This window comes from Tiliqua scincoides, chromosome 4 (assembly GCF_035046505.1).
Source record: "Tiliqua scincoides isolate rTilSci1 chromosome 4, rTilSci1.hap2, whole genome shotgun sequence".
In the NCBI taxonomy this organism is placed as follows: Eukaryota; Metazoa; Chordata; class Lepidosauria; order Squamata; family Scincidae; genus Tiliqua; species Tiliqua scincoides.
Window position 1 is genome coordinate 55,529,037 of NC_089824.1, and position 14,913 is coordinate 55,543,949.

Consider the following 14,913-nt stretch of genomic DNA (forward strand, 5'->3'; position numbering starts at 1 on the left):
CATGAAGGAGTGTATAGGAGCGCAGGGACAAAGCAGTTGCTGCTATAGTCGCTGCATAAGCAAGTTTTGGTATGCACAGGACACTTTCCATTCTAGTGTGAGCCTAAATATGATGATGCTAATTTTCTGCATGATTTTCTATATTTAAAAGATTTTAAAGAGACTTAGGAGTGTGTTTGGTTTTTGATATTACTGTATCTAGCTGCCAATGCCACATGGGTGGGTAGACCTGGGCCCCAAAGACTATTCCAGCTGTCTCCACCCTGCCCCCATTTCACCCCTCCCTGCCCCCATTCCGCTCACCCATCACCACAGACCCCCAGCCTGTTTCACCCCTCCTCCTTCACAAAGGGCCCAAAAGAAGCTTTGTACCCCCTGATAAAATTCCTCTCAGAGGGCCTGCTTTCCAGCACTGATGCAACCATGCCAATGGGGCATTGGATGCATCCTGCTGTGGAGGGACAGCCATGGAGTCCTCCTCAAGGTAAGGGAAATGTTTGTTCCCTTATCTCGGGGCTGCATTACAGTTAAATCCGGCTGGAATGTTGAATAGGATTGAGCCTTTACTCTTCAGTAAGTGTGCATTAGATTGCAGCCTGAACCTCTACTCAGATTCATATTAGAATTTTCTGGCTCTAATATTAAACAATGGATCTAATATTAAACAATGCAACATTCACATCTACGTACATGCGGCCCTTACTGAAATCAGTAGTGGATGACAGCTCCTGTTCTATGATGGTCAGTCAGTGATTCTCTACTGTCAGTAGAATTACTCTGTCCAGCATACATCTGCCAGAATCCTAATGTTTAATACTTTGCCACATAATTTTTTCAGGCATTGCTCTTAACCACCACATATGTTTAGGGTTGTTTTTTTTTTAAGTAATGTATTTTCATTACGGCTGAAGTTCCCAGTAGCCTTCATGCTTCTGCATGCTGTTGCTATCGATTGCTACCACTTAAATGCACCTCCCCTAGCTGTCATTAACTACTAATCATTGCTACTGGAGTGGAACAAGCTGCGTGGATGGGTGAATTCACAACCACCTTCTTCTGGCAAAAGTGGCCAAAGGGTGCATGGATACTTTCCTCCTCCCTGCATCACTGCTTAACTATGACAAATGAGAGCAGCCAGATGCATTTGCTGGTGGAAGATTCATTGGGACTGAAAAGGATGCCTTGTTGGCATCCTTCAGTCTCAGAAGACTATGGTATCGGGCTCTGAATGGTGGTTCTGGAACAGAGTGTCCTCTCCAGTGCACGAAGCCTGCGTAAGGTAGATATGGAGGATAGACTGTTTCCCATGCAGCAAATCCCCCCTGTCCACGTTGCTGAAATGGTCCATTGGAAAGGCTGAAGCCAGTACGGTTGGTTCCAGCGGCGTCGCAGGAGTTGCCAGAACGTGATTGTGTTCAGCCATGAACTGCCTCAGGGACTCCGGCTCCGGATTTTGCCTCGAGGTTGGCTCCTGAAGCCTTTTCCATAACTGGATGTAGCCACAAGGCAGTGGAGGTTTGGGATCAGAGTTTTCCTTCTCTCAGATGAGCTGCCTTCCCAGGCTAATGAGTCCCATCTACCTGGTGGCTGTTTAGTCGCCTTTTACAACAAGTACAGCCAAACTGAGGGCCTATTCTTATCCCCCAGCCCCCAGGGGTTCTGAACAGGATGAGTTACACAGATACTAATAATGACCCCCCCCCAACTCATGCCTGTAAAGCCGTACTTCAAACATATGTGGAAACTGATGGGTGTCAATACTTCTATGTGCAGCCAAGTATATTAAAATCCCTTTTATTTCAACAGCCTAGGAAAACAATATAACTTGTCAGCTGCAACAAAGAATACTTAAAGTGACTCACCATGCAATCATATGCATGTCTACTCAGAAGTAGGTCACACTGAGTCCAATAGGACTTACTCCCAGGGAAGTATGCCTAGGACTGCAACCTTTGTTTGGGCTGAATGGCATTCTGAAATTGCTATTACTGGAAGCTCCAGCAGCTTTGCTACACAGATGTTTTGGTCCATTAGTCAGAGATCTAAGCTGAATAACAAACTATTAATGCTTTGGCTACAGCCATGCAAACATGATCTGAAAATATCAGTCTTAAAGAAAAGAAGAACCACCTTTTCACCATACAAATAGTACGCTTGTGGTAGTGTACAAATTATATAAGGGTTCCTGGCTTCATGCAGCTGAAAGTTCTCCACCCAAATGATTTTAAGTTCAGCCAATGGTCACCTTTACAACACAGCTTGCTGTGCATTACTAAATAACAGAGTTTAAAGATGTGATTTACTGCACTGACTGTGATGATTAATAGGGTTCGCCACTGAAAGAATGGTTCAGCTAAGAACTTTTACAATATCAGGAGAAATGAAAACATGCTGGGAGTAATTTTTGACTATCTAATTCTGTCATTAAAACATACCACACATTCTCCAGAAACATATTGAAACTGTAACTCTCTGGCAGATCTCTCTGCCAGATTACCAAGGCAAATTTCATTTATTTGGACGAGGTATAAGATGATGATGCTGCCTCAGTTTTTCCTTATCAACAGATAGATTTTAGCCTCAGACTTTACCCTCTGCCAAATCATTGCTGCCAATGATTTCAAAAATCATTGTAGTAAATGACATTTCATAATGGAAAGCAGTATTCCAATGGCTTCATGTTCGTGTAACTGTGATTGATTTCTAAATTTTCAGGGGACACAGAACATCTCAAAAAACTAACCAATACCCATGGCCCAGTTTCTCCACCCTCTACACGACCACTATGTCCTCACCCTCCCAGCACCTATATCCTCAATAGGATTTCTAAACATATCTTCCTCTTAAACCTGAAAATAACTGTCCAACACTCCCCATCCAGGGATTCACAACATCTTAGCAATCACAGGGAGGCTGCAAATAGTACTTTTTGGAATGGCAACTGTTTTTAAAACTATTACCAATTCCATGAACACAACCATTAGCTTCCTGCAGCAGCGTAAGTACAGAGGTGCAATGCGCTAAGTCAGTGTTTCTCAGGTTGTGGGTCTGAACCCACTAGGTGGGTCGCGAATCAATTTCAGGTGGGTCCCCATTCATTTTCATGTGCATTTTATTTTTAATAGATTAGAATGATGCTACCATGGTATGTGACTGCGTTTGAGGAAAATGTTACCGATTTGGATTTGTAACAGGCTACAATGTATATACTTTTAACAACGCTAGTCAACCGGGAGTACTGCTTGGTAAGTGTGGATAGGATTGCAGCCTTTGGGATGTTTGGGGAGTTTTTTTTAAACAGATCAGCAAGGGATTAGGTGGGTTAGGAGGGTTCTACTTTCTTTTAAATTTTTAAACTTATTGTAAAATTTTAATTTAATTCATTAATTGTTTTGATTTTGTCATATAGGGGTGTTAAAAATTTTCCTTATTAATTATGTCACTTCCGGCCATGAAATCATTTCCAGATTAATGACATAACTTTTGATGGGTCCCAACAGATTGTCATTCTAAAAAGTGGGTCCTAGTGCTAAAAAGTTTGAGAACCATTGCACCACGTCATTCATGGCACCCAACCATGCTATATTAGCAGCCCCTCCCCCTTGCCGCTGGAACCAGTAGGGGGATGAAGACAATTCAGAGGCATCTCCATGTAACCCAGTTCTCTGCCTCCAACAGTGGCCAGACAAGTGCCCTTAGGAAGTTCCCTTAGGAAGTGAGGGCTACATCCCTTAGAAATACTCTGACATGGAAGTTCATATTTGGCTCTAATAGCACAATTTAATGAATTTGTCCAATCCTTTAAAACTTTCAAATGTACCACCCAAGCCATTTTCCAAACCACAGCCATCACCACAGTTTGTGGCAACAAATGCGCACAAAATTGTTTGTGTCCCTTGCTAATATCTCACATAGTGCCCAAAAGGCCCCTCAGAATTTTAGAAACATTGCTTCAAGTATAAGAGCCAGTTAATTCAGGACCCAATCCTGAAAATTCAGTGCTGGCAATCCACAGTGCCAAATGTCACAAATGTGCCATAAGGCATGCCCACAAAACATAAGCACTGGGTCAGTGCTGGCACTGGCTCAGCACCAGTCTACACTGAGCCATCACTGGCCCAAGGCCTGCTATGTGCCGCCCAGAGCAACGAACCAGCTCTGGAGAGTCAAGGCAGGAGAGAGGCGTTCAGGGGCGAGGAAGGGCAGGGGAAGGAGTGGGGTTGAAGGGGGCAGGACCAGCGCAGCTCTACTCCACTGGATCCAGAATCCCGCATTGGGTCTCCCAGCCCAACATGGGGCCGGCTAAATAGCTGGTGCAGAGTTGAGTAACCCCATTTCATGGCCTGCTCCCTTGCCCAGGTGAAGGGGATGAATGCCCCATTCCCGCGAGAAGCTGCCGGTGGCTGCCTGGTGCACTCAGGATGCAGCGGTCACCATTTTGTCACCGCTGCTGGGTGTTGGGCAGCTCCAATTTGGACTGTCATTCACTATTTAGATGTTTTCCTAATAGTAGCACACAGGACATTTTTCACAAATACGTCCATCTCATAAAACAAATAAACATGAATGCAAAAATCACAGAACATCTCTGTCTGTTAAAGTTGTCAAAATATGTAAGACCAACTCTACTTCCTTTCTCATTGGCTGTAGCCACAGGCAGGAAAACAAAATGTCCCAACATTGCTTTTTGTAAAGCCTTTATTACACGACTATGCCTTACAAACAGAAACAGCTTAATTTAGACTAGGACCACAGTGAAAAAGCAATAGTAGTAAGTCACAAGTTGTGAGAATCCACAGGGAAAAAAACAGGCAGGAGATGGGAAAGCTATATGGCTGATGAATGCAACAGAATCTGCATTATATAACAGAATCCCCTATATTTCATAGCTGTTGCCTTGCCTCTTGTCTCCACCATCCAGCTGCTGCTTATTTCACTGATTTGATTCAGCCTTTCTCCAAGAGTTCACAGTAGATCATCCCAAATCAGAGGATAGCAAATAACAAGCTAATTTTGGTCTTACTGGTCTTAAATTCTAGAATTTCACTCATGAAATATTTTTATTGATAATAACGCAAGCCCACAAAATTGAGGTTCAGAAAAGTTTTTCCCAAACTTTATGGTGGTTTGATAAGAATTTGGGGTTCCGTTTCAAAAAATGGCATCCATTTTGCCTTATAACGTCTAGTTTTCGAGATATAGTATAGCCTCATTAGTGAATGGTTCAAGCAGCTTCCTCATGAGGAAGCCATGGTGTAGGCTTCCTCATGAGAAAGCTGCTTGAACCATTCACTAAAGAGGCTATGCCGTGTCTCCAAAACTAGAAGTGATAGGGCAAAACGGATGCCATTTTTGGAATCGGCACCCCAAATATACCCAGGAATTGGTGTAATGTTTAAGGAAGCAAAATGTGTGTTGGCCTGCGTAATTGTTTAACAAAATTCTTAGTCTTGTAAACTAATTTAAAACTTGATAGGAGATCAAAAATGAAGGTATGTTCTATCACATTACTTTTTTCTTTTGTTTTTATCACAGTTCCTGTGTTACAAATTCAGCAACACACTAAAAATTTTCCTTTTGTTTTGGAATTTCCATATTGCTAAGATTTCAAGAGGCATGAGCCAGCAAATGTTATTTAGGGTTAAATGGCAAGTTCCGCTTTATCTTATTCTTACCAATGTGACACTGATGTTTTTAGGGCCTCCTCCAAAACAGTAGTATTTCAATTTTTTGATTATTACTGGTTAATTTATTTTCTTGGAAATATGCTTCTCAATGAGCCAGCAACCTTCTGAGACCTATTTCACAGAAACATAGGATCACATTAACCGTGTCTAACAAAATTCTTTGTAAGCTATTGTGGAAGCAGGTGGAAGGGTTTCTCCATAGTATCATGGACAATGATTTTTAAAAATAAAATATCGAATGAATCCTTATTAAACAAAAAGGCATTTAATTAGAAAAGTAATATATTGCTCATTTTTTAAAAAGAAGGTTTATTGGAAAACAAAATGAACGCCATAATCTTGAGCATTCTTCTGGGAAATTTTTCCTGCAATGCTTTCAAAGGAACGTGCCTAGAACTGAGTTGTGAGCATGCCTAGGATTGAGTTGTGAAACCCAGCTGTCAGGCAAGAGCACACATTGCTTCACAATTGCCAAGAATCACATCCAGCAAACTGAATGAATTGGTGGACAGTCTGAAAGAACGAACACTTCTTGGATTAACACAGTGACTGACAAGCTACTTATGAGAAGCCTCTCCATATGTCACTCTGTGGCTCAAACCTGTTAAAGCAACAGCTTGTTACTTAAGTGAGCCTGTATTTGACCATCATTCATTGTTTTGCAAAAATTAGCTTTCTCTATTGAACTAGTCCAGTGGTTCTCAAACTCTCTGGGAGAGTTTGAGAGCCACTAAGTTCTTGCGTGGGCAGGAGGGGGAGGCAGTAGGGGCGGGGGAAGGCAACAGTCGCAACGACCCAGCTTGAAAAGTCCTGAACTAGTCCATTGGCAATTATCTGAGGATAGATCAGTGTTTTGTTTTCTGCCTTCCTCAGTAACACAGATGCCTTTTCAAATTTACATTGTTAATATGGACCCCCATTTACTTCTCCCAAAAGCACAAATGGAGCCATCACATAGCTTTAATTTAAGCAACCTTCTTTATTTCGAAATATCATACATAGTACCATACATAACAATGACAGTTTTGCTTTTGTACAGCTTCATATAACATGTTTGAAGCTCCCTTAACATCTGAATCTTGATATGGTTTCCCAGGATGTAGAGGAGGATCCTTTGTGTTGCTAAATGTGTGGTCATGGCTCTTAAAGCTTTCCAGTGACAGATTCTGTAGCACACATCATTCCCATAAAACTGGTGTGTTTCTTCACTCACAAAACAAAAGACACATACGTATTTAAAATTCAACTCAATGACAGTTTTACAAGGTTGGCATTCAAATGGTGGTAAGTAATAAAACAAAATGTGCTTATCATATCTGAAGCAGACAGGAGAAGATTAAAATGAAGAACATGGAGGGATCTCATGCCAAAACTGTCCCAGTTCCCTCCCAGTCCCTTGATTTGTCTCTGTCTCATGAGCATCTCAATGGAGGATCTGTGCTGCAACATGAATATTTCTCAATGCAAGATCAGTCTCATGAAGGTCCTCTTCAGAACAAGATACAGCAGAAAGTGACAGAGCCAAATATTGCCCAGGCTCAGCCACAGAACCTATTTTCAATGCCAATGTTCACATTTGAAACATTGATCTAACAATAAAAGTAATTCTGGGAATAAATCAGGTGTCTTCCCCTCACCACTAAATAGCTACAGAAATCCTCTCACACTTTGAGGATTGAGAAAATAGAAGCTTCCAGGTCAAAGGAAGCTTCCAAAGCAGACTGAAGTGCCAGCACCTATTAAGAAACTGAGGGATTGTTTTGAGCTGCAACAGTTGGTCACACAAATGCTTATTCTATAATCCTAATCCCCCACTTTCCTATACTTTAGTGTCATGCAAAATCAAATCACTGTACCACCTTTTGTTCAATAGAGCTAGAAAAGGGCAAAAGCACTGTAGGTCAGGTAGCTAAAACAACTTTCTTAGCCTATGTTTCGGGTTTTTTGTTTTAGAAAAAAAAAGCAATTAAAGGGAGATATGATATGGACACTTCTCACTTTCAGAACCCTAGAACTTGGGTCACCCATGAAATTCACTGCTTCAAGAGGTAGTGATGACCACTTGTTCAGCTGGCTTCTAAAGCACATTCATGGAGGAAAAAAAATCATCAATGGCTTCCAGTCATGATGGCTATATGCTAGACCAGCGGTTCCTGAAGACCTCCTTAGGAGGAGGGAACAAGTACAGGCAGGGGCAGCTGGGTTTTCAGCAATAAACAAAAATGCAACTGGAAGTCATTTCTGGTTTCTTGACTGAAAACTGGAAGAGGATTCTGATAGCTTTTATAATTTTCAAGGCTTGGGGAGCCCTTCGGAGAAGTCCGTGGGGCTCCCTGCATCCCTCCCCCAGACCCTGTGGTTGGCTTTGGGTAAGCCAGGAACCTCCACTTTCGCAACAGCATTGCAATCCTGGTGATCACTTTGCTACAATCCCCCTGCCCTTAAGGGGCCAAATCTGCTTCCGTGGCTGGTGGGTCGTGACCCACCATTTGGGAACCACTGTGCTAGATCGAAACAGAAAAGCACTATGGATTTTAATTCTACTTGCTTTGAAGCAACAGTGACAGAAGATGATTTGCCTACATGTCCTGCTTATGGACTTCCCAGAGGCACCTGAAACAATCAAGAGATGTGTAGAATCTTAAAGACAAACCCATTTGTTTCAATGTAAGTTACCCAGAACTAAAGTTCACTTCAACAGTTTGTTCCTACTTCAATATTTACTGTTTAAAACCACTGCTGATAAAGTTCAGTTTATGTATCAATAGTGAATTCTAGGTTGTGGATGCTTAAACCACAATAAATTTGTTAACCTTTAGGTTCCACAAGACTCCTTGAGTCACACACAGAGTAACACTTCCATGAATACAAATGCACTCTGTGAACTCAAGCTTCCACTGAGAAGAGGAAGAAGGATTCTCCTCTTCAGCTCCCCTTCAGCTCATGCAAGGATGCTTTGCACAAGCGGAATGCTCCTTCCACTCTCAGAGAGAGTTTAAGTCATTGAGACTACTACTGTAAATAGAAGCACTACTTCAGATGTGACCCTTTCAGGGCCAGTCCACCCATGAGGCCAAATGAAGCACTTGCCTCAGAAAGCAGATTAGTGGGTGGTGCCCATCTTTAGCGGGTGGTGCCCATCTCTGTCCAGTCACCTGCCTTCTGGATTCGAAAAAGAGGAAAGGAAAGGAAGAAGAAATGCACAGCTATTGTAAATTTTGAGCACAGCAATGGTTGTAGGATGTTTTCACAGGCATAAATGATTTAATAAAAAGAGGAAAAGACTAATAGATTACCAATTACCATCTTACTTCGTTTAAGAGCTGACGTATTGCAGGGGTGGGCAGCAAGATGCAGGCCTTTTCTTGTGTGCAACATGCGTTAACGCAAAAAAATACTGGATACAGATACATGCACAGATGCCATTGATTTTAAGAACAAATGTGCAAATGAAACCTGAAGTCAATTTGCTGGGTAAGGTAGATGAATATGTGGGGAAAAATTCAAAATTTTATTTATATACATGATAACTGCAACTAGAATACTTTATGCACAATCTTGGATAACTGCACACATTCTGTTGATAGAAGAATGGTGGACGAAAGTTATGGACTTTGGAAAAATGGACAAACTTACAACCTTACTTAAAGAGAAATCAATAGAAAATTTTATGAAGAACTGGAAATCAATTACTGACTTTCTGCATGAGAGAGAGAATAATGAGTTAATGAACTGTGGATTTTAAGCTTAGATAAAAGGAATAGAGAACATTAATCTGAAATAGTAACATAGGCCTACAAAATTGAGTGTCAGAAAAGTTTTTCCCAAACTTTATGGTGGTTTGATAAGAATTTGGGGTGCTGATTCCAAAAATGGCATCTGTTTTGCCCTATCACATCTAGTTTTCGAGATATAGTATAGCCTCATTAGTGAATGGTTCAAGCAGCTTCCTCATGAGGAAGCCATGGTGTAGGCTTACTCATGAGGAAGTTGCTTGAACCATTCACTAAAGCGGCTATGCTGTGTCTCCAAAACTAGATGTGATAGGGCAAAACAGATGCCATTTTTGGAACCGGCACGCCAAATATACCCAGGAATTGGTGCAACGTTTAAAGAAGCAAAATGTGTGTTGGCCTGTGTTATCTGAAATGGAATACTTATAACAAGTAGAGAAAGGGGCTGTTGGAGATGTAATGTATATTTGGGTGTTAATGTAGATTATTAAGATACCAAGCTGTAAGTAATTAGAACATCTGACTATTAGAAGTATTTTTTGTATTTCTTATATATTTAATATTCTTTCTATATCTTTAATGTTGTTTTTTAATCTTATTTTCTTTCTTATTATGTCTTTCTTTCCCTTTTAATTTATTATTATAAATACATTCATTTTAAAAAGACTAACATGACCCTAAATGTAACTGGCTTATTACAGTATTAACTTGTGAGTAGATGAGATGTTAGCTTTATGATGGGCATAAAGTGACAGATTATTGGTTATTTTCTGCTGTCTACAAATGTAGCTACGATGTATGTAGTCTCATATTAATAATTCAAATAGGCAGTTACAGTTAACTCTGGAATTTTCCTACAGAAACTGTATGCATTGTACACAACTGTAGCTATAGTTAGCTATTGAGCTGATTCAGACTATCCTTGAGTACCCACATGGGCCCAAGCAATGTGCTTGCTTGCATTGCATCCTGGTCCCACCCCTTGCTACTGAGATATGGACCAATCCTAACTAACTCCCCGTGTGGCAATACAGAGGCAGTGGCACAGCCTCCACTGCATCCCACAGGGTAAGCCTCAGCAGTGGAAATGGGTTAACCCGTACCTGCACCAAAGATATCACTGCTGCAAGTCCACATTGATCCAGGCAGGTGGATCAGACCCAGGAAGAGGGTTTGGATATGGCATGTGCCAGCACCAACAAACCTGCCCCCCAGTCCAGTGGTGTAGCAGCTAATGATCAAGTAGCCTGGTGCCAAGCTCAAAGTGATGGCCTGGAAGTAACATCAACCGCGGACTGTTAAAAACATGAAAATGGGGGAAAATCCGCCTCCTTCCCCCAGCAGCTCACCACCCACTTGCTTTGCCATCTCCGCCCAGGCTCCCTCCATATTGACACTTTATTGGTTCCCTGCTGTATCATAATACAGCATAACTGGCTCTCAGAACAATCAGTCTCATTGGTCAATTTTGAGTTAAGAAATCCAGTTTTTGTAACGTAATGCAGTTGTATTTTTATTTTCTGGCTATTTGGCTAAAACATTTGCTAGAGTAGTGATATTTTGATGCAGTTTGCATCATTGCATTCTGCATTACATGTTGCATCGAATGGTATACTATATAACATGATAGTATTACTCAAAAATGTCAAGGTTTTCACAATTCTGGCCACTAGTGTTATGCTCAGGTTGTTGCCCCCTAAAGCTTGTTGCTCTGGCCTTCCCACTGGCATGCCTGGGCCTTGTGCTTATCACAAAGTGCTGTACAGCAGCACATGCCACTGACACAGGCACTTGTTAGGACTGAACCATAAGAGACTGAGCTCAAGACTTCCCTGGCTTGAATCTTGACTTTACCATTAACTCACCTCAGGCAAGCTACTCCCTCTCAGCATCAGTTCTCCAATTTATTTATTTATTTATTTTTCACATTTTTATACCGTCCTTCCTCCAAGGAGCTCAGGAGAGTGTACACAGCTGATCCCCTCCTTTTGTCCTCACAACAAACCTGTGAGGTAGGTGAGGCTAAGAGAAAGTGACTGGCCCAAGGTCACCCAGGAAGCTTCATGGCTGAGGGGGGATTTGAACCTGGTTCTTCCAGGTCTAAGTCCACCTGCCAGACCACTACACCACCCTGGCTCTCGGTTGCAACATGGGTATAATAATATTAACAGTGCAATTCTATGCATGTCTTCTCCAAAGTAAGTCCCACTGTGTTCAGTAGACCTTACTCCCAAGAAAATGGCTATGAGATTGCAGCCTTGTTAGCTATGGCAAAAGTATTTTATACTCTAGGCTTATTTCTTCCTCCAGCCTCCTATGAAAATGAGGGCCTCTCTCAGAGCTCCTGAATTTGATTGTAAATGTTCTACTTGCATTTATGAAAATCACCAGATATATCACATATTGTTTGGGGAAGGATGACAATACCTGTATTTTTTTCCTAGGAGCTGAACATAAACAGAAAGCCTGTTTCTCATTATACAGTAGAACCTACTGAGTAGATAGATCCTTGGATTGATGAACAAATGTTTGTACTTAGTAGAATTTCATATCGGTAGACACATTTCAACATTTTGGGCAAGTGTTAATGACTTAAAGCCCCATTTTCTTATGAATATTGCACAGACATGGAAAGGTAAGGTTTTTAATCAAATTATAAGAAAAAAAGGTTATGTGGGAATGTTCCAACAAAGTTTTCCTTTAAGAAAACAGTTCTTTCCCTCCAACAATGGAGTGGCAAGTCAGCCAAAATGATGCACTTTAAAGTTCCTCACATTTCAAAGGAAGATATGTAGACAGATGCTCAACTCTCCCATAGAAATCAATGGATTCTCAAGTGTCAAATGTGGGCTGCAAAGTGTCTTCAGTCATTATGAAGAAGAGAACACCACCACAAGGTCACTTCTTTGCAGATCTTTGCTCTGCGATGATCCCTTTGGGAAGTGAAAGTGCTCCCATTCTCTAAAGGTGCTACACTGACTGCACAATCACAGCTGCCAACACTTGGTCAGAGTCACTCTTTTGCTTAGACAAAAGCGTGCATTCCTTAGATAAATCAGCAGTTTTTCACCATCAGACTCATAAAACCTTTTCACAACACAGTTTTCAAGAGAACCCTTTAAGGTTTTAGGATGTTGCTCCTTTTGCTAAGTAACAAAATACACCCCATGGTGTCTCATTGACCCCACTCAGCTGTCCTTTGACCTTTTCAATTGTTGTAACCTAACTTCAGGGGCCACAGAACTTGCCTCCCATATCAAAAAAAAGCTAATGTTGCTTCCTCCTAGCACCTGGTGAAACAAAATGCAAGGGCGCCCCTCCCCCACTGCTCCTTCTACCCTCCAGATGTTCCTGTCTAAAATCTTCCTGAAAGCTGGTTTGGTGTCTGTGAGGTAACCAAGAAGCAATAATTAAGTCCTGAACTATGGCAATGACCCTCTTGTTCTACTGGGCCTGAATGTGCTATTGGGCCTCCGACCCCTAAGGATACAACAGGTCATAAAACAGGAATAGATCTTTGGCCTCCTGGAAATTCTGGGGCATTTAAGTACAACAAGAAACAATAGGAGTCCAATGTTCCCTACAAAGTAAGTCAAGCCTCTTCAACTGACCCCTAGCAAGGAGCAGGGGAGGAGGTCACCCCCACCCCTGTAAGTTATTTGCTATCTCCTTACCAAAATCAAATATATTCCACACTCTCTCCTACAGTTTATCGTCTTGAATTGTCCTGAAACAGTGAAATATTTTATGTTGGACAGAATCATACAAACAATCCTTATTTACATTTTTAAAAAACTTTAACTGAACTAAGCTGACATGGTAGCAAAATGTATGCACTGATGAAATGAAGCATAATTGCCACCCCTAATCTCACATTTCCACAAGTTTGCACCATGTCCACACCATGTTCACATACTACCCAGCATGTGTCTCCTTCCCAAAGCTCAAATCCTTACTATTGTACAATTCTCAATGGGAATAATCCTGATTTCAAATTGTAAAACACTTACAGCTTCCAAATTCACCATCCAATTGTTTTTAATTATTAAGATAAAAGAGAGAACATTGGCATTTGGTCTCAGTCATTCCACATGCTCATAAATACACAAGTGATCAGCAGTCATTTGTCTGACCATCTTGGAATATAAACAAAAAGCTTGACCATGAGCCCCAAAAATCTTGACTGTGAGCTTGCTTTACTCTGGTATTTCAACAAAAGGCCATTACTAAAACTGAAATATGGTCATAAACGGTGACATAGTCAGACAAAAATTTCACAGACCTGTATTAAACACAAGCATTTAGGATCCATGTGCAAATGTATTGATAACTGGGGCCAATTAAATGATTGATTTTCAGCAACTTCACTTCTGAGGAAATGTCTACATTAGGGTATAGATTACATTAGGGTGTAAAACAAAAAATTTGAACGTTTGCTGCTGTTTAAAATGGAATTACTTAAAACACAAGCTTCATTGTGAATATGAAAAGAACACTACCTTTTTGTATTTGCTTCAGCCTTTTTTAAATGCATTCATGATGGATGGCTGTTCATCGTAACTCTGCAACTTGACCCAGATTGCTGAAAGTATTCAAGACCTGTAAAATAAATGGTTAAGAAACAATTGAGGACAGCTGAACACCACTAATATTATTGCTGTATTATTGTGTGCCTAGCAATAAACATTTCAAGCTTCCTTATGAAAATTTTACATGGAAAATCCAGTTGGAAACTTCTTTCTTATAATTGTACAGTCAGGCAAAATGCAACATTCTTTGCCTAATAACCACCCCCACCAGCCCCATTCAGCCTAAATTACAATGGATGAAATAATAGATTACCGTAGTGGAGACCAAACACTAATTCTGGTAAATGAAAAAAAAAAACCCAAACAGCTAGTATTAGAGACATTGCAATTTCTCTCACAGATAATGCACATAAAGCAAACCGTGAAAAAAAAAAATTATTATCAAAATATAGCCTGGGAAACGAAACATGCCTAGGAACTCAAGCCAATCTCCTCTTGATATCAGCTAAAGGAGTTACACATGACTGGTTCACCATGAACTGCATCCCCTCTACAGCTTCGATTTTAAATAGCCACCACATGGCTTTTCCTTTGTGTCAGTTTGGCTTAACAGAGAAGAGTGGTGCCAAATACCCCAAATCAAAATGAAGGAAGGCAGAGTGAAGGAATGGGTCATCTTTTCAATGCAATGCAACACAAAAAGTTATCATTCGTCAGATTTGGTGTAAAAACCAAGGTTTTTTCAACCATTGACACCGAGGAGGTGGGAATAACAGCAAGCAAACATTCGCTCCCAACCTAACAGGTCATTATAAATGTCACTGCAATCTAAACAATTGTTGTTGCTGCCACCATCATTTTTACTGGCAAAGAACTACAAAGAACTAGCCTGGGGCAAAATAAACAAAAATAACAAAAATGGGGTAAGTGGTACATTTATAATACCAATTCAAATGTATAAAT

The 14,913-nt window shown here is 40.9% G+C and overlaps 1 protein-coding gene across 1 annotated transcript in view; it reads right to left on the reverse strand.

The window, feature by feature from the left end:
• Positions 1 to 14,913, reverse strand: part of GREB1L (GREB1 like retinoic acid receptor coactivator) — a 192,079-nt gene that overhangs the window by 92,725 nt on the left and 84,441 nt on the right. The window contains exon 2 of the mRNA XM_066625247.1: positions 13,921 to 14,020. The gene's annotated coding sequence lies outside the window, so the exon portion shown is untranslated. The remainder of the gene's footprint in view (positions 1 to 13,920; positions 14,021 to 14,913) is intronic.